The 23734-nt window shown below is 50.8% G+C and overlaps 1 long non-coding RNA gene across 1 annotated transcript in view; it reads right to left on the reverse strand.

Moving 5' to 3' along the window:
- Positions 1 to 4148: 4148 nt before the first annotated feature.
- Positions 4149 to 23734, reverse strand: part of LOC133230061 (uncharacterized) — a 236964-nt gene continuing 217378 nt past the window's right edge. The window contains exon 3 of the long non-coding RNA XR_009730727.1: positions 4149 to 4307. This is a non-coding gene — a long non-coding RNA (uncharacterized LOC133230061). The remainder of the gene's footprint in view (positions 4308 to 23734) is intronic.

Here is a 23734-nt window from a genome sequence, read left to right on the forward strand (position 1 = left end):
GCCCATTGGTGGAGCCCAGATTTCTGGGGGCTCAGGAGCTGGCTATTGCTGGGACGATGCTGATTTTCAGCCAGGTCACTGGGAGTGGGGTGCCCACCCGTGCAGAGACCCTGGTGGTGGCTTAGGCTTGGAGCGTGTGACTGGCTCCTGGGGCGTCTCCCACTCTTCTCCTTTCTATTTCGGCTCTTCTCATTATGAATTTCGTTTCGGCTCAGGCCCCTACCTTGACGTGCATACATGAGAAACAAACGGAGTTTCAAGGACCCCAAACACCAAGGTAGTTCCACAGCACCAAGGTGCCCGGCTCCTGGGATTAGTCACGCACCTTTCAGATAAGAAAAGCGAAAACACGAAGTAGGCGCCCTGTGACTTCCTGAATCCAGCGCTCCACGTCCTGCCCGAAGGAACAAGCGACTCCCCGAAAGGAGCCCTGGGTGGAAGTCCCATGTTTCGAGGCCCTTGGAAGGGGAACTGGTCGGGGAGGTTTGGTTTCAGGACCTCACCTCCCGGCTGGTGGGGGGTCACGGAGGGTCCCTGGGGGAGGTCTGGCATCCCCGCCAAGCATTGCAGGGGCGGCCCGACCCCTGGTGACACCTGTGCCCGGCCACCCGCGGTGGTGTCTTCCTGGGCAGCTGCTGGCATGGCCGTGTGGCAGGGCTGCGCTCTTGCAACACGGGCTCCTGAGGTTTCTGTGGCCCCTCTGGTCAGAGGCGGCCCAGGTGCTGTGGGCACGACATGTGCCAGAGACCGAATTAGACCCTCTTGGAAAAAACAGCAGCCCGCCTAATGTTTCACAGGGCTGGTCTCTGGGCCCACAGCCTGTAACTGACACCCATCCTGCATTCAGCGGCTCAGGAGGCAGGAGTCTGGACTCTTTGGTTAGACGTCCTGGGTCAGGGTCTTCCTCCTCTCATTACTGGGTGCTGGCAATTTCCCCAGCTATTCTCCTCAGGGGCCTCAGTTTTCTCATCTGCACGATGGGTCAGCGAATAAGGTCTAGGTCCCAGGGAGGTGCTGAGGATGGAGCAAATGAACCCACCTAGGGTCCTCTTCACAATGACATGCGAGGCACAGCCTGAATGCAGAGTCAGTGCCTGTTGAAGGAGGTCGGGGGGGGGACCCTAAAGCCCTGCTCTCTCCAGACAGAGGAACGTGATACAGCCATTTAGAAGATTATCTTTTGGTGGGGGAACAATCTGAAGTGTACAGAAGAGCTTTAGGTATAGCACAAAGAACACTCTACTACTTTCTCACCCAGATTCAGCTCTTGTCTGTAACAGCTTTGAGATCTGAGTCACTGGCGTACGATCCACTCGCCGCCACGTGTGCCATTCATGGCCTTGAGTATCCCAGGGTGTGCAACCGTCGCCACAGTCCATTTTAGAACAAGTTCATTGCTCCCTCCCCCGGGCAGCCCCACACTCCTTGGCTGCCACGCCTCACCTATGTATTTAGGGCTTCCCAGGTGGCGCTAGTGGTAAAGAATCTGCCTGCCAATGTGGGAGACATAAGAGACTCGGCTTTGATCCCTGGGTGAGGAAGATCCCCTGGAGAAGGGCATGGCAACCCGCTCCAGTATTCTTGCCTGGGAAATCCCATGGACAGAGGAGCTTGGTGGGCTACAGTCCATGGGGTCGCAAACAGTTGGACACAACTGAGGTGTCTGAGCACGCATACATACGTATTTTTTAACTGTTACTACTTGAATTCATCCTTTTGATCGGTGGCGTCCACAGGGTTTTGAGTCTCAGAGAGCCTTTTCAGTGTTAAAACCCCTTGCAGAGGCCATTCATGTATCCGCTCAACACGTGGTTACTGAGCATCTACTGTGGACCAAGCCTGGTGTCTGCGATAGAACAAAACAGACACCACCAGAGGAGAGAGGAATCCATGCAGACCACAGTGTGGAAGATGCTGGAGAAGAATGGGGGAAGGGAAGCCGGAGAATGCAGCAGGGCCCTGGCCTGGCCGAGAGGCAGGGAGGGCAGCTGCTGTGGGCAAGGTGGAGCTGGGGGCAGCCCCATGGAGGGAGTGGCAAAGGGTGAAGCCTGCACAGGGAAGCGGCTCGGCCGGAGAGTCACCCGAGGCCTCCAGGACATCAGGTGAGAGCAGACCACCCGGGGCTCTTTGGGGGCTTCACGTTAAATCTCCACACACTGGGAACCCCCACCAGTACCCAATGAGGTGCTGAATTCTGTTACATGCTTCAGCCAACAGAGTTGTCCTTAATTAATCACAGCAGCTTCCAGTCCATCTGACCAGGGGTCACATATGTGTGTGTGAGGAACAGCGGGATGGGGACCCCTTGTCGGTGTCCTCAGCTCCTCAGGAGCCCACAGCCTCCTGGGTGGACATCAGTTTTTAGACCTCCTTTATTTCAGCACTTTATAAACTCTACTCCATAGGTCACTGCACCTTGAAAAAAACCCAAAAAAACCCCCAAGAGTTTTCTATCCAAACAAGTTTTGAGAGTACCCCGGTTTTTTTCCAGGCATCTCACAACACACAGGTGCCTCTTAAAGGCTCTGAGAAGTCCTGCAGCAGGGAACTTGGTGCTTTCCAAACTCAGTAGTCTAGGGAACCCTTTTATTCCACCACTCTGGTGAAACTAGTGTTACATGGAAAATGCCCTGGGAAACAGGGCTCAGTTCTGCAGATGGACCAGCTGTGGTGTGGAGCCAGGAAGAGTTCAAGACCCCATCTGGAGCCTGAACAGAGGGGAGGCCAATGTGAAATGCAAGAATCATAGAGTATTTGAAAAAGGTTCACTCTTGTTGAGGCTTCCCTGGTGGCTCATATGGTAGAGAATCTGCCTGCAATGCAGGAGATCCGCCTTCGATCCCTGGGTCAGGGAGATTTCTCCTGGAGAAGGGAATGGCAACCCACTAGAATAGTCTTGCCTGGGAAATCCCATGGACAGAGAAACATGGCGGGCTACAGATCATGGGGTCTCAAAGTACTCTGGAGGAAGCAAAAGGCCCCCCTGACACCCGGGTCCTGGCCTGGCTCCCAGCTGGGCTGTGTTGCCTCCTGATGGGCATAAACCACCTGAGAGCACCCCAGCCTCACACAAGGTCCTGATAAAGTGAGGCAGGTCACCCCCGCACCAGCAAACCTTGTCTCTGCTTGGCTCAGACAAGGAGTTGCTGCTTCTCTATCCATTACAGCCCCCTCTCCTGTACACGAGTCCGACCCCATCAGAGGACCAGCCCCCTCTCCCACAGTGCCAGTCCAGGGTGAAGCCCCATCCTCAGACCTTCCCCAAACTGCCTGCCCAAAGCCCTCTCCCACAACAGGCTCTTTCTGGCACCCTCCTAGCCTAGTGTTCCCATGCAGAGGGTGGCCACGCCCCACAGCTCCAAGCCGAGCAAGGTGAGGGCTGACACGCTCTTGGGGTAAAGAGGCGCTGGGGAGTAGCCCCCTTTAGCCTGTTCCAGATCTGAGAGGCCCCGGGTCCCTCCACCTGTGGAGTCCTTCTCTTCGCACCTTGACTCCCTCCTTGCCCTGCCTGTTCCACATCTAAGGACCCTTACGGCGGTGACAATGGACACCCCCTTGGTCACTCTGGAATAATTTCTCTGTCTTTAAATCAGCTGATTAACTTGTGTTAACTCATTGTCAACAGTTATTCCCCTTTGTCGTGTGATCTGAAGCACCCGCAGGCCCTGGGAACAGGGGTGGGACCCGCCTAGGGGACCCACTGGGTGCCATTCCCTGTTCACCCGGTCCTCATCACAGAGATGGGGACCCGGAGGCTCAGATTGGTTGAGTGGCCACATGGCAAGTGAGGGCTCCCGCGGGACCCCTGGGCCCCTCGTGCGGAGGCCAGGACCTGGCGTTCTCTCTCCAGCCTCTGCAGGCCTGCCTTGGGCTACGGACTTCCGCATCACTGTCCCCTAGACACCGAGGCTCATCCCACCCCTGCGGCCGGGGCAGCTGCAGAAGCCACACACGACATGGAGGGGGGCCCTCGCTCCCCACCCCTCTCCCAGCTCCTCGTCGCACAGATGGGCTTCAACCAGACACCCCGCCACACCCTTCCCAACCAGTTTCTGTTCATCGAATCGGACCCATCGCATGTTGAGTCGGGAGCAGCTGGGAGGGTTATAAAAATACGAAACCATTCAGACTCTGGACCTCACCTGGAGGGGTCCTCGGAGCCCTGCAGGTTTAGTTCTGGAGAATCACGCAGTAGAAGCTTCTTTGATGACGGGTTTTCCGTCTGTGGGTCCCCTTGGGGTGGGTTTGAGAGTGAAAGCTATGGAGTCCATAGTCATCGGGATGGTGGTGCGATCTGGTGGGAGCCGCTAGAATTAGAAACAAGGTCCACAGTGAGGCGGTGATTCTGCCAAAGGTGATGTGTTGGCCTGACATGGAAGGAATTGGGACAACACCATCCGGGGCAGGAGCTCAGGGCCCGAAGGCCCTTTAAAGACAGACTGACGGACCTCTGTGTGTTGGTAAGGACACTGGGTCCCCCGGAATCCTGCCCATCCAGGCCACCCGGAGAGGGAGTGGTGAAGTGAGACCCAACTCCTGGGGCAGGGCTGCCCGTCAGGGGCCGCACAGGCTCCCAACCCGTCTCACAGATTCCCACTCCCGCCTCCCCTCTACTTGCTCCCCTGGACTCCTCTCCTGCGGCCCTGCCTCCCCTCTAGAGATTCTGGCAGGAGTTCCCACTCCTTGGTGTTCCAGTGGTTAAGAATCCACCTGCCAATGCAGGGGACATGAGTTCGATCCCTGGTCCGGAAAGATCCCACGTGCCGTGGAGCAACTAAACCGACGTGCCACAGCTACTGAGCACAGCTACTGTACTCGGGCAACTATGGAAGCCCGAGTACCCTAGAGTCTGTGCTCCGAAGCCAGAGAAGCCACCGCCATGAGAAACCCATGCCCCACAGCTAGAGAAGGTCCTGCTCACCGCAACTAGAGAAAGTCCACCGTGGCAACAAAGACCCAGAAATAAAAAGCAACACAAAGCAAGATTCTGTCAGGAGCCAGAAAGCAAACACTTAAAGGTGGAAGCTCAGGATTCCCAGACACTGATCCACCCTGGGGGCTGTTAACAGTGCCCCAACTGCCTCCCTGGATTTGGGAATCTGAAAAACAGCAGCCAGCAGGCTGGCTTTCCCCTGGGGGAGGCGGGGAGGGCAGCCTGGGAGAGGGGACAGAAGCAGCAGCAGGAGCAGGGCTCGGTTTTCTGAGTCCTTCTGGGCCTCTCGGCCCTTGCAAGGGCGGTGTGCAGGCACACGGGGCATTGCAGCCTCTGGTCTGCCTGCGAGCCTGGGGACTGGTGGCCTGAGAGGGCCGACAGGCTGTTTAACTCCCTGGGCCAGAGGCAGTGAGCCCGGAGCTCAGCCGGAGCTGGGGCTGGCCTCGCCTTGAACGCGGCCGTGAGGGAGAGGAGGTCAGCCTCCATCACGTGGTGACCACATGTGTCTCAGACGGCAGGACGTAAGGCAGAAGCCAGCGGGTATTTAGGGGCGCGGTTTTCCCAGCTGTCCTGTGAGAACACCCTCCCTGCCCCCTCTGCCTGCTCTGGACAAACACCTAGTGGTGCTTTGGACATCGCGTTGGATGCTTTGCTTCTTGGAGTGTAGGGCAGGATTCTCCTGCTCCTAAGAATCCACGCGGCCCTTTGCGGGCTGAGCATTGCACTCCCTGGGCTGGCTGGGTCCAGGACATGATGGAGATGAGAAAACCCGAAACATCGGTGTTGGGGGGGGTTGGTATCATGAGGAAGGGAAACCAGCCTCTCCGTTCCCTCTCCTCACCCCACCACTGGTTTGGTTTGAACACATTTTTCCCCTTATTTATAAAAATAATACAGCAACCGCATTATATAAAATTTGAAAAAGGAAAACAGAACTGTTTTCCGCCCCACCCCCGCACGCCCACCGCTAACCTCTCAGCCCCCGGTCTCATTCTGGTGCAAGTATGTATTTTTAACTGTGATTTTTTTTTAAAGCGTATTATATCATGCACACTGTCCTCGTTGCTACAATCTTCACAACTGTCTGGGGAGTTTGGGGAGCACCTACCAGGCTGGTGTGTCACGCTCTGAAACTGCCCCCGTGTAGGTGGCCGGGCAGGTAGTTTGGAAGCTTGTGATCCTTAGGGAGGATACCGCAAATGCCCGTGGGTGTGTGGTTTTGCTAACTGTTCTCTTGGATGATGTCTAGGAGTGGCGTTACTGGGGGGCCGATGTGATCCAGTCCCCGGTCACTTCCCCAAGTTGCCCCCTCACCGCCCCCACCCCTGTGGCCGCACGAGGCTCCTTGCTGTCCTCAAACGTGTTATTCGTGGTCCTGCCTCAGGACCTCTGCACGGCTGCTCCCTGGACGTTTCTCCAAGTCCTTCATGTGGCTTTTCCTTTCCTTTGTCCTGGAGTCTGCTCAGATGTCACCTTCTGAGAGAGGCTCACTTTCCCTGGCATGTCTGGCTTTATTTTCCTGGGGGCACCTGTCACCGTGTGACATGACCTTGGCTGGTGCCCTCCCGCTGATGGCATGCGTCATGAGGGTGGTGTCTGGGGCATCACTCTGTCTCCATCCTGGGGGGCTGGGTGGTGTGTCCCCAGGAGCACACCCGCATTTGGAGGGCTCACCTGTGCCAAGTGCTTTCTGATCATGGGTGTCCAGTTTAATTCTCCCCACGACTCTGGGGAGGGAGTCCCCCAGCCCCACTTTTCAGCTGAGGACACAGGGGCTCAGAGAGGGGGATGTTTACAAGGTAGGTGGTGGAGGTGGGTGTGGCCCTGGGGCTGCCTGGGTCAGGAGGTGGCCCTTCTCCATTAGCTGAGGTGCACAGACTCGGCCGTCCTGCCATGCCTGGGATGACTCTGCCTGGCTTGCCTGCATCTCCAGCCTGTGCACTGGTCCTCTGCAATCAGAGAACTGCTTATTCCCAGGCTTATCATCAAAACAGGTCTCAGTAGGGCCTGCGGAGGCTTCCCTGGTGGTTCAGTGATAAAGAACCCGCCTGCCAATGCAGGAGTTGTGGGTTCGATCCCTGGGTGGGGAAGATCTGGAGAAGGAAATGGCAACCCACTCCAGTATTCTTGCCTGGAGAGTTCTGTGGACAGAGGAGTCTGGCGGACTATACAGTCCATGGAGTTGCAAAGAGTCAGACATGACTCAGCGACTAAACCACCACCACCACCACACCAGGGCCTGGGGATCTGCATTTTGATAAACTCAGCAGGTGATGCCCAAGCAGGCAGCCAACGGTACTTGGAGAAACCACAGCCTTGGAAGAAGCAAGCCTCCCCTTGCTCATCTTCCCCAAACTCTGACCACACGGGGAAAGACATCTGATGGTGGTGGGCCGGCACCTGTGAGCACCGAGGCACATCCCCCACAACCGATACGAGGAAATCCTACTTTCACTGGTGCTCATTAAAGGAGACAAGACCCTAGGGACTCTTAGATCTGGAAGGACACTTAGAAATCAGGCAATGCCCCGAGGTTTTTTCCTTTTGAATTTTGATTTTTTAGAAAATTGGCTTTATTTTTCGAGCAGGTTCAGAGCAAGATTGAGTGGAAAGTACAGAGGGTTCCCACATACCCCTGCCTTACCACGGCCCCCACGGTGACCCCCAGCCATCCCCATGTCCCACTGGAGTGTGCATTCTGTACACTTGATGAACCTACACTGACACACAGTTGGCATCCAAATCCTATGGTCTAAGTTTGGGTTCAATCTTGATCTCGTATATTCCATGGGCTTGGTCAAACACAGAGTGACATGTATCCACTGTCAGAGCATCACATACAGTTTTACTGCCCTAAAAATCCTCTCTGCTCCCCCACCCCCCTTATCATCCCCTCCCCAGTACTCTGCTTTTTAAGCTGGAAAATCCAGTGGCTGGCAGATGTATCAAGACCCAGGACACACATGGCAGACTGTGTTTCAATAGACTATTTGGGGGAGGGGATAAAGGAATATAACTGCTCATTCAAAATGATTCATGGGGACTTCCTGGTGGTCCAGTGGCTAAGACTGCTCCCATTGCAGGGGGCCTGGGTTCCATTCCTGGTCAGAGAACTAGATCCCGTGTGCTGCAACTGAAGTTTGCATAGTGACTAAAGAGCTCGCGTGATGCAACAAAGATCCAAGAACCTCAGTGCCGCCACTAAGACTCGCACAGCCAAATAAAAAACATTTAAAAGTGATTCATTAAAATGAAAAACAATGTTTTGTGACTTATTGCAAAATGCACAGTAATTTTAAAGATCAGACCAAATGCTTTTAAGATATCTGGGCCTTTTAAAGTGAACAAGCTGGTAGAGATTTAACAAGTTCTTCAGGGAAGCATAAAGGGCCTTTGTCAAAGTCCATGGTGTAACCCTTAAGCTCCTGGTGTGATATCTCTAAGCACAGGGCTGGGGAGAGACACACACAGTTGGCACTCACAGGCGGGGTGGGAGCTGCTGGTGGGAGCGGCTCCCTAAAGACCTTGAGGGTCAGACCCTGATTTCTCTGTGGAATACTAAAATCTTAGGTCTAGAGAGGCTGGAGAGATGGGAAAATTGTTTACACATCCCTCGGGGAATTAGTAATGAAGCCACCAATAGAACCCAGCTCCCAACCTGCAAGCAGGTGAGTTCTTTGTCCACACACAGAGTCCCAGGATCTAAGTAGCGAATAAAGATGTTGTGAATAAAATGACATCAGGGGCTCTACAACTACACAGCATGTACAAGAAACAAAGAGCTCTAGATTCAAGTGTGAGACCCACGAATTCCCTCCTCTGCGGACTCATTTATTCACGAGCTAATAGAGACAGTTATTTGCTGAACACAGACTCCTTGCCGTTTACTCCAGGCACCGCAGGAGTGAGTGAGGCATTTGCGGATGCTCCTGGGGGGGTTATATGTGTTTGGGGTGGGGCTCTGGTGTGCTCACGGCCTTGAGGAGGGACTCAAGGAGGGTGTGATGGAAAGTAAGACATGGCTAGAGCCTGCTGGACTTTCCCAGGCTCCGATTACGTGGCTCAGCCGCTGCCTGGTGACTTTTGGCACCTCTGGTCTGCTCATAACTGCACACCTGGCCCAGGACGGGCACGGCACAGGTGCACTGGGGATGTTCATGCCCCAGTCAGGGGCTGGGTACCCAGAGGGCTCCCCCATCCAGGATTCTGGTCTTCCTGGCCTCACCGGTACCACCGAGTTCCAAGGTGGTCGACCAAGGGGAAGTCTGGTCATTTACCAAGAACCTCATGGGTCTGTGGAGGGATTGAACTGGAGGCAATCTTATGACTAAAGGTTGAGTTTTCAATCTGACCAACCTAGGTTCAAATCCCATCTCTACCCCACTCACACTGGGAAGTCCTTTCCCCTCTTCGAGCCTCAGTTTCCCCATCTGTGCAATGGGGATAAAATGGCTCACCTCCCAGGGTTTGCTGTGAGGGTTAGAAACCATATGTTGATGGAATAATGGTGTCTGGGACAGAGAAGGGCACATAATAAATATTCAAAACACAATTAGGGCAGATGTCTAGCAGATATCTCAGTAGATGGAAGGAAACGGGACTCTGGGGTCTATCCAGCATTTGACTTTGCAGATGGAGAAACTGGGAACAGAAAGGGGAAGAAGTGATTGGTCTCCAGTCATCTGGCGAGTTAGAATCAACACTGAAACTCAGCCTGGGGGTGCTGTGTTGCGGGGTCAGTGGCTGTGGAGGCTGCAGGAAACGGGTGGGCGAGGGAAATGCGGCTGGGAGTCAGCTGAACTCTTGGCTCAGGACGGGCTATTTTGCCTTTTGAGCCAAAGCAACAGTTCTTCAGCTTGATGAGAGAACAGTCATGAAAGTGCTTTGCAAACTGTGAAGTGCTGAGAACTCTTACCAATAACCAGACATGTTTATTGATGCTTCCTATGTGCCAGGGAGTGTGTCAAATGCTCTGTGCATAATAAGTTCTGCCAAAAGCCCGGGAGGGAGCTACTGTTATCCCTGTTTCGTAGACAGGACCAGAGAGGTGAAGTCACTTGCTGAAAGTCACACATTTGACAACAAGCCGAACTTGTATCCAACTGACTCCAAACTCCTATTGACTACTGCACACAGCTGCATCTTTACGGTGTCCTGGCTCCTGGAATGGGATAAGGGACAGCAAAGGTTTATGGCTGGAGAAGGTGGCTGGTGCCTGTGCTTGCTGAAGCAGCTGTATCATTCTGGTTGGCTCCCCACCCCATCTCCACCGCCCCGGCCACACCCGCATCTTCCAGAAGCCTAGGCAGTATCTTCCCGACCAGCGTGCCCCACCACGGGATTCGCTCCGTGTCGAGAGAGGAGGCGGAACTGTCTCCTCTTCAAGTGTGAAACAGAAGTCAAGGGCCTGGCCACCTCTCGCTTGAAACCCCAAGGGTCAAGACCAAAGTACTATCCTGGCCCTTGAACTCCGTCTGGCCTCACCTCCCCTGGTCCTGCCCCACTCGCGCCTTCTCACTTCCGGGGTCAGGGGGCCCGAATCCCGGGGGAGGCCAGCAGAGCAGGCTTGGATCCTCTCTGGAAACATCTGCATGGGGCTGAGGACCTTTCACGGGAAACTTGTATCCACCCACCGTCAGGTCCACAGCTGAGCCGAGAGTGGGCAGCGGCCCCGGGCCGGGTTGGGTAGACGCGAGGGGGAGCATGGTCGGAGGTGCTCAGGCCCCAGCCTCGTCGGCTCCAGGGTTTCCATTAGAGCTATGCAGGGGTCACTCTGGTTGGAAAGGAAGTGGGGTGGGGCTCGAAGTTGCACTGAAATAGCACTTTGTAAGACTCGAGGAAATGTGAATTGTTCAAAACAAAGCACACATGAAGGGCGGACTGAGCTGGGGTGGAGGGGGGTTGCATTCAGCCCTTGGCACCCCCGCCCCCACCTGAACTTCTCTGAGGCCAGCATTATCTGGAATGGAGGGAGGGAGCTCTCGGTCTCTGCAGGTGTACCAGTCTGGCAGGGGGACCTGGGGACTTTGCCAGATGTTCTCTGTGACCGCTGTGTGGGCTGTCCGCTGTGTGGGGGTTCCTGGAGTAGGGGGCCAGTTTGGGTTGAAAGCCAACTGTAGCCCACTCCACAGGCTGGGGAAGATACGGCTTCCCTGACTCGGGCAAAAGCACCATGCACACCAGCACAGCTTCAGCTTCCTGGTCTTGTATCAGGAACAGGCATGGAAGTTGCATGGAAGTTGACAGAATTCCAGAATAAGGATATGTATGATGTCACATAACAGGAAGTTACAGGGAGGCTTCAGGCTTGGCTGGTCCATGGCCCAGAGGTGTCCTCAAGGAGCTAGGTCCTTCCTGTCACCCTGTCTTGCCCACCATGACGTTGGCTTTGTCCTCATGCTGGTTACAAGATGGCGGCCGTGGTTCCAGGCATCACGGAAGAAGAGAGACCATCTCTCCCATGGTGCTCTCCTGGAAGTCAGGAGATTCTCCCAGAAGGCCCCTGGCTGTCACTGTCTTCCAGTTCATTGGCCAGAACTGGTCACATGTCCCTTCCTGAGCCAATCACTCTGGAGGGGTGGGACTGATGATTGGATTAGACTAAAGATGGAGAGTGGGGGGAGGAAGGCTGAGTATGTCAGCCTCGATGTCTACTACAGCCTAAACGCCCATGATTGCGGGATCCTGGTGGAGCTCTTCCCCCTGGAAATCCAGGTCTCCCTTTTTGTCTGTGTTAAAAGGGACAGAGCAAACTCCCCCAACACAGCAGACTCAGAGCAGCTGCATTTCAAACTCTCAGAACCCACCCTGTTTCCTGCTACTGACTGACATTTAACACAGTCCTTGGCTGGCATCTGATGCACTGAGCTACACCCAGTGATTTGACAGTGCTGCGCAGTTCCCCACGGCCCCACTGGTGCTCTGGCTTCGGTTCCGCCAATGTCCTTACACCAGGAAAGCGCCTCACCACTGCATCCTCTCCCTGTCCCATTTCCTTCTTTTAGTCCTTGCCCCAGAAGCCCAGATTTTGTATCTTTGTTCCTAGGAGCCTCTGGTCTCTGAAGGTTTCCTTTCAACCTTAAATGGTGCCCCAGCCCATCCACCTGGGCCTTGAACAATATTCAGTGGAACTCTTTGTTTCCTTTAACCGTCTTTTCTTTCTCCACCCCACAACTTGGTGTTATGAAGACTTTTCAGACATGCAGAGGAGTTGAGAGTGGTGGACACCAGTGTTTCCCCACCACTCACATTCAACAGCTGTTACCCTTGTGCCATATTTGCTTCAGAGGTCTGTGTTTATGTATCTGTGGATCTGTTTGAAAGAAAACTTGAAGGTGTGTTAATAGACCGCACACAAATACGTTAGACTTCCCCTCCGGAATCCCAATGCTAGCATCACACCAAAGAAACATTCTTTATGCAAATCAAACCTACAATGAGGTGCCACTTCATATGGGCCAGAATGGCCACCATCAAAAAAGTCTGCAAATAATGAATGGCAAAGACAATATGGAGAAAGAGGACCCCTCTTACTTTGTTGATAGGAATGTCAGTTGGTGCAGTATGGAGGTTCCTTAAAAAACTGAAAACAGAGCTAGCATATGTTCCTGCAATCCCATTCCTGGGCATATATTCAGAGAAAACTATAATTCAAAAAGATATATGCACACACAATGTTCACTGCAGCACTATTTAAAGTAGCCAGGACATGGAAGCAACCTAAGTGTCCATAGACAGATGAATGGATAAAGAGGATGTGGTGTACACACACAATGAAATATTACTCAGCCGTAAAAGAGAACGAAATAACGCCACTTGCAGCAAATGGATGGGCCTAGAGACTGTCACACTAAGTGAAGTCAGACGGAGAAAGACAAATATGACATTGCTTATATGTAGAACATGAAAATGACACAAACGAACTTATTTGCCAAGCAGAAATAGACTCAGGCACAGAAAATGAACCTAAGGGAAACGTGGGGGGGGTGGATAAACTAGGAATTTGGGATTAGCATATTACTACAGTATATATAAAACATATAACCAACAAGGACCTAGTGTACAGAGCAAGGAACTACACTATCTTGTAATAACGTATAATGGGAAAGGATCCTAAAAAGAATGTGTGTGTGTGTGTGTGTGTGCGTATGGACTGTAGCCCACCAGGCTCCTCTGCCTGTGGGGATTCTCTAGGCAAGAACACTGGTGTGGGTTGCCATGCCCTCCTTCAGAAGGAGATCCCAACCCAGGGGTTGAACCCAGGTCTCCTGCATTGCAGGTGGATTCTTTACCATCTGAGCCACGAGGGAAGCCCATCACATGTATACACGTGTATGTTCCTATATAATACACACACATGTATACCTATAGGTACATATGTATATATATGAGCTTCACCGGTGGCTCAGATGGTAAAGAATCCACCTGCAATGCCGGTGACATGGGTTTGATCCCCTGGAGAAGGAAATGGCAACCCACTCCAGAATATTTGCTGAGAGAATCCCATGGACAGAGGAACCTGGCAGTCTACAGTCCATGGGGTTTCAAAGAATCAGACACGACTGAAGTGACTGGGCACACACACACACACACATATATACATTATATATATAATATATAATGAATATATTTTTGAATCATTTTGCTGTACATCTGAAACTAACACAACATTGTAAATCAACTATATTTCAATAAAAATTTAAAAAGACAATATCATCTTTAATATCCAGCCCCTATTAAAATTTCTCAGTGACACATCCGTCATTGGGATTAATCTGAATCTGAAAAGAAGTGAATTTCTTCCAGCCTGGGAGGAGTTAACAAAGTTGCTCTAAAGTGACCAAAAATACAGGGAAAAACACACACAATTTTCCCAGAAGTGTTCCTTATCCTTTTCTCTACCCCCACGTCCATCTCTCAAAGTGTTTTGTTTTTTTTTTCAGGTCAGACATAGGGCAGAAACCAGATGGCATTTTAATCTGCATCTCAAGGGCCATGTCCTGGGAAGGCTCTGGGGTCTTGGCACGAGCTGCGGTCTCTCTGGCGTCCAGCAGCTCGCTTGGAAGTGGGTTCCGTTTCTCCTGAGCGTTTGCTGGGTCAGGTTCTCTTGACTCTGAATAATCCCGCCATGGCTGGCTGCCTTCTGCTTTGCTGGTCCTCAAGCTCTGGGGCAACAAACAGTTCCCCCAAGCAGCTTTCTCAGTACTCTCTGTTGACTGACCCTTTGGGGGAAGTGACCGCAGTGACTGTGGCCACAAAACGGTGGGGGGTGGCCCTCAGTCAGACAAACAGCAGATGTTTGTGTTTTCTAAACAAACGCGTGAGACAGTCACGATTCTCTTTTCTAGATGCAGAGAAGAGAACAATATTTTTTTTTTTTCCCACTTCTCAGATGGTCAGTGTGGTGCTAGATAATTGTTACTATCGAGACAGCTGATACGTATTGAGCAGTGACTGTGTATGGGACGCTATGGCAGACTGGACAATGGCCTCCGAAGACCATGTCCTAATTCCTAATCCTGGGAACCTCCGAATGTTCCCTCATATGGTCCAAACAGGACTTTACAGATGTGGCCAAGCTAAGCATCTTGAGATGAGGGGATTATGCTGGAAGAGCTGGGCCGGCCCTAATGTGATCACGAGTGTCCTAAGACAGAGGCAGCAGAAGATTTCACACAGAGAAGAGTATAAGCCATGTGGTCAAAGATTGAGTAACAGGGCCACAAGCCAAGAAAAGGCAGCAGCCACGGGACGCTGGAAAGGGTGAGGAAATGGGTTCTCCCTGGAGCCGCCAGAGGAAGCACGGCTGTGATGACCCTGAATTTTTGCCTTGACACGGATTCCTGGCTCCTGGTTTCCAGACTGGGAGGGGATACACTTCTGCTAGTGTAAGGCAGCGGGTTGGAGGTAACTTGTGAGAGCAGCCCCTAGGAAAGTACCACACACAGGTTCAGGGAATGACATCGCATTTTACAGATAAGGAGCCAGCCCAGCAGTGATGTTGACCTGCAACGGAAGCGCTGGCTATGACCAGGGGTATGGTCAGTTTGTCTGTGGCCTGTCCATCCAGCTCCCACTGGAGGTTGGGGCCAAGCACTCTGAACTCAGAGGGCTGTGCGAGCGGGGCCATCTCCCTCTTGCTTTGTAGACTGGTCTCAGCACACCGGTGACTTTTCTAGATGTCTCTCTGAGCTGATCCAGTCATCTCTGCTGCACGTGTTGGACGTTCAGGTTTGAGATAGTTCAACCGACTTACTGTATTTCTCTCTCTATCCATCCACTACTCCATCTGTCCAACCATTCATCTATCCATCTGTCAGTGCACTAGTCTGTCAATCCATCCTCCACCTTCCTCCTCTCTTCTAACCATCCATCTATGCATCCAACCCACCTCCATTCAACCATCCATCTTCTCACCCAATGACAAATATTTGTTGAGCTAAAGTGTGTGATATTTAAGAATGGGATACTTAAGAATGCCATAGTAAGCCAGACAAAGCAAAATTCAAAAAGATACATGCACCTCTATGTTCATAGCTGGGCTATTCACGACAGCCAAGACACGGAAAGAACCTAGATGTCCACCAACAGAGGAATGGATAAAGAAGATGTGGTACATATATACAGTGGAATATTACTCAGCCATAAAGACAGTGAAACAATGCCATTTGTAGCAACTTGGGTGGACCTAGAGATTATTACATGAAGTCAGACAAAGACAAATGTCACATGATATCACACATATATAAAATCTAAATACAACACAAATGAACTTGTCTACAAAACAGAAACAGACTCACAGGCATAGAGAAGGACTTGTGGTTGCCAAGTGGGAGGCAGGGGGAGGGATGGAGTTTAGCAGAGGCAAACTATTACATGCAGAATGGATAAACAACAAGGTCCCACCATACAGCACAGGGAACTGTATTCAATATCTTGTGATTACCCATAATGGAAAAGAATATGAAGAAGAACGTATATATGTATATATGAGTCACTTTGCTATACAGAAGAAATTAACACAACATTGTAAATCAACTAGACATCAATAAAATAAATGAAAAAGAATGGGATATTAAGGATTGTTGTTCCGTCATTCAGTCGTGTCCAGCTCTTTGCAACTCCATGGACTGAAGCATGCCAGGCTTCCATGAGTTTGCTCAAATTCATGTCCATTGAGTTGGTGATGCCATCCAACCATCTCATCCTCTGTTGCCCCCTTCTCCTCCTGCTTTCAATCTTTCCCAGAATCAGGGTCTCTTCCAAAAAAAAATATTAAGGATAGGTTTATCAAGTATAAGAGTGGGGGACCATGGCATAGCTGCGATGGTGAAGAGCAGGTGAAACCTAGGCTGGGAGGTCAGAGTCTGTGAGGGGTAGGTTAGGGGGTGGTCATCACAGGCCAACATACAGCCAGCAAAGGGGCAGGGAAGAGGGTCCTGACAGTCAGAGCAAAGCTGGAAGGAGGCTGGGAAGACGGGAGCCCCAACATCTGTGCAGGCGGCTCTGGGCAGTGTAGGAGGCCCTGATAGCAGGTGTAGGATTCTAGGTCATCAGAGAACAGTTGTGCTTTGGGGATCAGGAAGAAGAAATCACAGACCCAGACAAGGGGATGAGAGGTAAAGAGCGAGAGAGAGATGCAGGTCACCATTAACTGGAGCATGAGATGGGCAGAAAAGGCTCAAGAACAAGGGAGACGGAAGCTCAGCTGCCCAAGGTCAACCTGAAGGACAGCCCAGGTGCTGCTGCTGAGACCCTGGAGGCCCGGGTGAGGCCGGCCCTGCAAAGGGGTCCAGTGGGGCCAACTGTGGGCTGACAGGGGCAAAGGGGCTAGGGCCCTGGCGTGGAGGACCTGGGGCTGGGCGAGGCTGTGGAGAACAGTGGGTGGGCACCAAATTCTTACCACCCCTCCTGGGCTGGTGGGTCGACGGCACACACACTTAGTGAGACCTGACTGTGTGCCGGGCATTGGCGACACACAGCAGACACACGGCAGACACACAGCTCCCCACCTCCGGGAGCCTGCAGTCCAGTGGGGCAGGCGGAGAAGTAGAAAATCACGCCAAGAGCTGAGAGCCGGGCGCTGCGGGACATCAGTGAGCTTTATCTGACCCAGCGGATGGGGTGGGGGCGGGGTGAGCCGTCTCCACAGGGGACAGAGCACATGCAAACTGGGGACACTGGGAGCGTGGTGTGTGCAGAGGTCTCCCTGGTAACTGCTGGGGCCCCAGCCCAGATTTCCTGATTCTGCTATGAGGGGAGGGGCCTCGGCCTCCACGTTTCAAACAGTTGCCGCAGATGATGCCAATATGCAGTTGGACTTCAAGGGGGCTGGACACTGACAGTCTTCCTCGAAGAGGTGACGTCACATCACATGGGTGTCTGCCTTCTCTTCTACCAAAACCAGAGGCATCACACCTCTGGGTTACAGAGGTCCAGAAGCTAAAGACACCGTATCTTTGCTCCTGACGCGTGGCATGCAGCCGGGTGTTGGCGGGGTAGCCAGTACTGGTTTCAAGGCTGGGTGCTCGGCCCTCCCCTGGGGAGTCACCCCTGAAGCAAGCACCCCATCTCACACTTTTTACCCTCTCCAGGAGGCAGGCAGGTGCTTTGAGAGTTGCAAGGGTTCAAAACACCATGTGGTGCAAATGGATGAGTGAACAGCAGCAAGAAGTGACGGTGGGCGGGGCCTGAGGCTGCGTTTTTCCCCAGCCCCTGGGGACCCCACAGCGCCAGTTGCAGACCACACTTTGAGCAGCATCAAAGGTGTACTTGATGGGGAATTATGTGGGAAGTTCTGAGTGGGTCTTAAAAAAAAAAAAGATGGTTCCTGAGGTTGACTGCTCCCATGATGCATGAAAGCTTGAAAGCAGATACGTCAGAGGGGAAAGAAGACACTGGGGTGACAGGCAGGTGGTTCCAGGGACCTCATGATGACTCCAGATTCATCATAGCCTTAATCTCACCCTGGTGCAGGGTCTGTTATGCTGCCACTGCCAATATCAGCTCTACAAACATGTATAGAGTGAAGTAAATCAAAAAGAGAAAAATATCATACATTAACACATGTATATATGGAATCTAGAAAGATGGCGCCGATGAACCTATTTGCAGGGGAGCAGTGGAGATGCAGACATGAGAACAGACCTATGGGCCTGGGGAGGAGTTGGGGAAGGAGAGAGTGGGGCCAATGGAGAATGGAGAGAGCAGCATGGAAACATACACATTACCGTATGTAAAACAGACAGCCAGTGGGAATTCACTGTATGACTCAGGGAACTCAAACCCGGGTTCTGGGACAACCTACAGGGCTGGGATGAAAGTTCAAGTGCGAAGGGACCTACCTACACCTGTGGCTGATTCATGTTAATGTATGGTAGAAACTGACACCATATTGTAAAGCAATTATCCTTCAATTAAAAATAAATAAATTAAAAAAATAAAAATCCAAGTTGAATTAGATTATAGAGCCAGTCTGTACCTGTGCATGAATACAAATAAATAAGCATACCTCCCTTCAGATCAGTTCAGTCACTCAGTCGTATCTGAATCTTTGTGACCCCATGGACTGCAGCACGCCAGGCTTCCCGGTCCATCAGCAACTCCTGGCACCTACTCAAACTCGTGCCCATCGCGTCAGTGATGCCATCCAACCATCTCAATGTCTGTCGTCCTCTTCTCCTCCCACCTTCAATCTTTCCCAGCATCAGGGTCTTTTCCAATGAGTCAGTTCTTCGCATCAGGTGGCCAAAGTATTAGAGTTTCAGCTCCAGCATCAGTCCTTCCAATGAATACTCAGGACTGATTTCCTTTAGAATGGACTGGTTGGATCTCCTTGCAGTCCAAGGGACTCTCAAGAGTCTTCTCCAACACCACAGTTCAAAAGCATCAATCCTCCGGTGCTTGGCTTTCTTTATAGTCCAACTCTCACATTCATACATGACTACTGGAAAAACCATAGCTTTGACTAGATGGACCTTTGTTGGCAAAGAAATGTCTCTGTTTTTTTAATGTCTAGGTTGGCCATAACTTTTCTTCCAAGGAGCAAGCGTCTTTTAATTTCATGGCTGCAGTCACCATCTGCAGTGATTTTGGGGCCCCCCAAAATAAAGTCTCTCATTGTTTCCATTGTTTCCTCATCTATTTGCCATGAAGTGATGGGATTGGATGGCATGATCTTTGTTTTCTGAATGTTGAGTTTTAAGCCAACTTTTTCACTCTTCTCTTTCACTTTCATCAAGAGGCTCTTCAGTTCTTCTTCACTTTCTGCCATAAGGGTGGTGTCATCTGCGTCTCTGAGATTATTGATATTTCTCCTGGCAATCTTGATTCCAGCTTATGCTTCATCCAGCCCAGCATTTCTCATGATGTACTCTGCATATAAGTTAAATAAGCAGGGTGACAATATACAGCTTTGATGTACTTCTTTCCCAATTTGGAACCAGTCTGTTGTTCTATGTCCAGTTCTAACTGTTGCTTCTTGACCTGCATACAGATTTCTCAAGAGGCAGGTCAGGTGGTCTGGTATTCCCATCTCGTTAAGAATCTTCCACAGTTTGTTGTGATCCACACAAATTCAGACTTAAGTTGAAGAAAGTAGGGAAAACCACCAGACCATTCAGGTATGACCTAAATCAAATCTCTTACAATTATACAGTGGAAGTGAGAAATAGATTCAAGGGACTAGATCTGATAGACAGAGAGCCTGAAGAACTATGGACGGAGGTTCGTGACGTTGTACAGGAGACAGGGATCAAGACCATCCCCAAGAAAAAGAAATGCAAAAAGGCAAAATGGTCATCTGAGGAGGCCTTACAAATAACTGAGGAAAGAAGAGAAGCTAAAGGCAAAAGAGAAAAGGAAAGATATATCCATTTGAATGCAGACTTCCAAAGAATAAAAGGAGAGATAAGAAAGCCTTCCTCAGTGATCAACACAAAGAAATAGAGGAAAACAATAGAATGGGAAAGACTAGGGATCTCTTCAAGAAAATCAGAGATACCAAAGGAACATTTCATGCAAAGATGGGCTCGATAAAGGACAGAAATGGTATGGACCTAACAGAAGCAGAAGATATTAAGAAGAGGTGGCAAGAATACACAGAAGAACTGTACAAAAAAGATCTTCACGACCCAGATAATCACGATGGTGTGATCACTGACCTAGAGCCAGACATCCTGGAATGTGAAGTCAAGTGGGCCTTAGAAAGCATCACTACGAACAAAGCTAGTGGAGGTGATGGAACTCCAGTTGAGCTATTTCAAATCCTGAGAGATGATGCTGTGAAAGTGCTGCACTCAATATGCCAGCAAATTTGGAAAACTCAGCAGTGGCCACAGGACTGGAAAAGGTCAGTTTTCATTCTAATCCCAAAGAAAGGCAATGCCAAAGAATGCTCAAACTATGACACAGTTGCACTCATCTCACACTCTAGCAAAGTAATGCTCAAAATTCACCAAGCCAGGCTTCAATAGTACATGAACTGTGAACTTCCAGATGTTCAAGCTGGATTTAGAAAAGGCAGAGGAACCAGAGATCAAATTGCCAACATCTGCTGCATCATCGAAAAAGCAAGAGAGTTGCAGAAAAACATCTACTTTTGCTCTATTGACTATACCAAAGCCTTGACTGTATGGATCACAACAAACTGTGGAAGATTCTTAAGGAGATGCCTCCTTTACAGAAACAAAAAAGAAAAAAGAATAAGATTCAGAAACAACATCTTTAAAAGCTATGTCTGAATTCCCATTACATATTCAACAGCAATCCATTGGGAGTTGATGTTTGCCATATGATGTAGATGGAATCAGAATAAAGTTTCAAGACAGTTTTTGCAGAATGAATGAGTGAGGTTTAATGGAGTTTTACAACAGGAAAGAGATACCAGAAAGCATTTGGTGTTAAATGTATCATAATGGTTACTTAGGAGGGAGGAGAGAGAGAGAGAGGACTAAAGATAACAATATGAGAAAAGATGTCACACTTCACACATCTGGGAGAGGGGAAGGCCCGTAATTAGTTTTGCTCTTTTAAGAAATTACCTAAAATATGAAACTTTCTGCGTCCAAAGTCGGCTTTCTCTGGCTAGATCACTTCATTGCTTCTGGTTTTTCATTTACCTTTGTGGTTGGAATCTGGTCCCCTGATGTGCTGAAAATAGCCCTGAGAACTGACTCTCTTCCTGGGAGGGTCACCCGGTTTCCACTTGTTCTGAAAGATGTCAGGGGCTGTTTCCCGTGAATTTACGCTGTGACTCCCTGGCTGGAGGGGGGTCCTGGCATCCTGAGTCTTTCTGAGGGTCACTTGGGGTCTTTTGCCCCATTTGTTGAGAGATTGGGTCTGAGTTACTCTGATTCCTTTTGGCTCCAGCAGCTGTGTTCTTTCTCTTCTTGGGCTCACTGGTCACTATCACAATCTGTGAATCTAGAAATCAGATGTCAAAAAATTCCAGGCCTCAGAAAGTGGCCGCGAGAACCAGAATGAGGACAGAAAGCGTCAGGTCCACATATGTGACCCAAAGACCAGGTTTTCCAGTCCTGGCTCTGGTCAAGATGAGGGACCTCCAGGCTTGCTCAGAGCCTATTAACCGTGGTTTATGCACAGTTCTAACGTTCTTGCTTTAAGAGTGGTCAGGCCACGTCAGCTTGTTGGGCTGCCCGACCAGGGCTGGCTGAGAGCTTCTGACGAAAAGACAGTCACATGTGTAGCGTAAGGGAGTTAGAGAAGGCGAGGTTCAGAAAAAGAGTGAGACCGGCACTTTACAGGAACAGATCACCTTTAATGAGGCGAGAAGGGGCAGCAGTCAGATTAGTGAGCTGCTGCACTAACCCAAGAAAAGAGTAAGTATATATAGGCATATATGTGGAAAGCTACTGTCTTAAGGGGGCCTGTTCTTCCCCAAGGCTGTTCGGAGTAATTATCTCTTAAACGGCTGGGGCAAGGAATTCTGGAGATCACCCAGAGGCTGGACCAGCTGGGAGCTGGGTGTAATCAATCTTAGTGTCCATTTTTTTTTCTTTGGGTGAGAGAGTTCTTTGTTTTGCATAGAATGGTGGGGAAGACCTAGAGGGGAGTTTTAACTCCAGGCTATTTTGAGCCATGTAACTTTCCTTCAACATGCCTTCAAGAGGGTGACGAAAACAGAGGCCATTGAGACATGTCGAGTTGATGCATATGGTTTTGTGCTCTTTGATGGGCACGCTTCCTCTGCCAATTAGTCCTCCCAGTTTGACTGGGGAACAGGACAGAAGAGGGGATTTTCACTGCCTTAGAAGTGGCAAGATTATGAACAAGCCTTTTATTTTTGGTGTGTTTTTGTAATAGCTTTCAAAAAGTTTTAATAAAAAAGTTTCCCTGTCCAGGGCTGTGACAAGGGAGGGACCTTGCAGGCTTCTTCCTTCTCAGATGTTTGCTCAGGCTCTTTCCTTGGCCTGGGATGCTCCTTTCCCGGATCCCTGGGGCTACAGATCTCTGCTGAGGTGTCCCTCCTGGGGAGACTGCCCTGACCCCTGCCCACCTGAGACATCCACCCATCAGCACTCTTCACTCCTCAGCCCGTGCGTCTCCTTCCCAGCGCCTTTTCCTCTCCTTGAGGGTCCTCACTTTCCCAAGGGCTGATGCTCTAGACTTGAATGGTGCCCAGCCAGCGGCGGGTGGCCACATGGACGGTCTGATCCCCCACATGGCTACCAGCACTGCCACCCACAGGCCTCAAGAAAGCAGGTCTTGTGTTCCTCCCATAGGCGTGGGCATCGTTAGGACTGTCAGCTACAAAGTGGCACTTGCCATCTATGTGCGGCTGCAGCTGCTGACTTTGAACACCCGCTGAAAGGGGTTCAGGGTGGAGAGCAGAACTGAAGCGCTCTGTGCTCCAGGAAAACTGTCAGGACAGGCCTTCAGATGCTTAGATATTCTCAGGAGCTGGTGTTACGAGCTCATTTCTTGAGTCTCCTCATATCAAGAAAAGCACTAACGTCCTTCATAATGATGACTGTTTCTGGTGACAAGCAGAAAACTTCTAGAAAAATGCTTGCTTGATTGCATGTATTCACGCTTCACCAAAATCACATATATACTGAACTTCCTCCCTGCCCTCTTGGGAGCAGTCTCTCAGAGCTCTCTGAGGCACTGTCTCCCGGCTGCAGTCCTCATTTTGCCCCAAATAAAATGTGACCTACAGCTCTCATGTTGTGTGTTTAAAAAAAAGTCGACAGGACCCTTTACCTCCTGGGTCCACATCTGAGCTTTGAGGCTTGGGTGACCTTGGGTGCGTTACTTATTGTGCTCGGACCTCAGTTTCTTTATCTGTACAATGGGGACAAGGCCGGTGCCGACCACATAGTGTCACGAGGATTAAATGAATTAGTATGTGAAAACATGTAGCAAGGCCCCCAGCGTGTGCTAAGTGCCTCCTCCCTACTGTGACTCCTAGTTCTAGGGTTATATTATGATCACTATCACCACGACTACTGCAGCTACTGTGGTTGCTATGGTTACGATCATTATGTCCATTTCAGTAGACACTCTCCACACCCTAATCGAGTCGGGAAGCGTACTGGCATTGGAGCCAGACGGTCCCGGTTGTGTGAGCTCAGCTAAGTCGCCTCCCCTCTCGGAGCCTCTGTTTCTTCCTTTGTGAAATGGGCCCCTGCCTCTGGGGATTAACGTTAGAATTAACGAGATGACGCAGCTACAGTGCTGAGTGGAGTGGTTGACGCAGCATCCTGATGTTAGAGACGAAGCCCCTTGAGGACAGGGACCCTGCCTTCGATTCCCCTTTCCAGCCCTGGCTAGGTCCTGGCG

Source organism: Bos javanicus, chromosome 18 (genome assembly GCF_032452875.1).
Source record: "Bos javanicus breed banteng chromosome 18, ARS-OSU_banteng_1.0, whole genome shotgun sequence".
In the NCBI taxonomy this organism is placed as follows: domain Eukaryota; kingdom Metazoa; phylum Chordata; class Mammalia; order Artiodactyla; family Bovidae; genus Bos; species Bos javanicus.